Genomic DNA, 680 nt, shown 5'->3' with positions numbered 1-680 from the left:
TTTTAATTTTTATTATTTCTTATTTCTCAAAGATTAAAAAAAAAAAAAAAGTTAATCCTCTCTCGCATATGGTTCGTTATTTGATTATTTTCTCTTGAGTGAATTTTAAGTGAAACACATTCTCTACCCAAGTAATTGCAAGATGCAAGCTTCACACTAAGAGGAATCAAAGTCTCAAGTATCAACGTCCTCAAGTGTCAATTTTTATTCTCCATCTCAACATAAATTAAAATTATTTTCGTGAAAACATCTATTTATAAAAGCAAAATATCTCAGAGTCACAAAAATAAAAATGAGATATAGATACGAGACATAAATATGATAGCAAATAGATATGGTAACATGTCATTTGTAAAAAACTAGGACACCGATGTGATAACGATACATTAATTAAAAAGAATTATTTCAAAAAATTTATCAATTTTATATTAGAAATAAATTCATATAAATAAGTTTATATGTTTGTATACTTAAAAAAAAGCTTAAGGTACGTTTCACTCTCAAAATATATTCAAACTCAAGGGTATGATACGAAATGCTGGATTATAAATTTGTAATGCATCCAATGCTGGATTATAAATTTGTAATGCATCCATTATATTAACAAGTGTTCAGTACATGCCCAACACGTGTCAGATTAGTGAAACTAAGTTATTCTCATGCTTTCTTTACACCTATTG

The sequence above is a fragment of the Cucurbita maxima genome, unplaced genomic scaffold, assembly GCF_002738345.1.
Source record: "Cucurbita maxima cultivar Rimu unplaced genomic scaffold, Cmax_1.0 Cma_Scf00100, whole genome shotgun sequence".
NCBI classification, from domain to species: Eukaryota; Viridiplantae; Streptophyta; class Magnoliopsida; order Cucurbitales; family Cucurbitaceae; genus Cucurbita; species Cucurbita maxima.
This window is presented reverse-complemented; position numbering follows the sequence as displayed.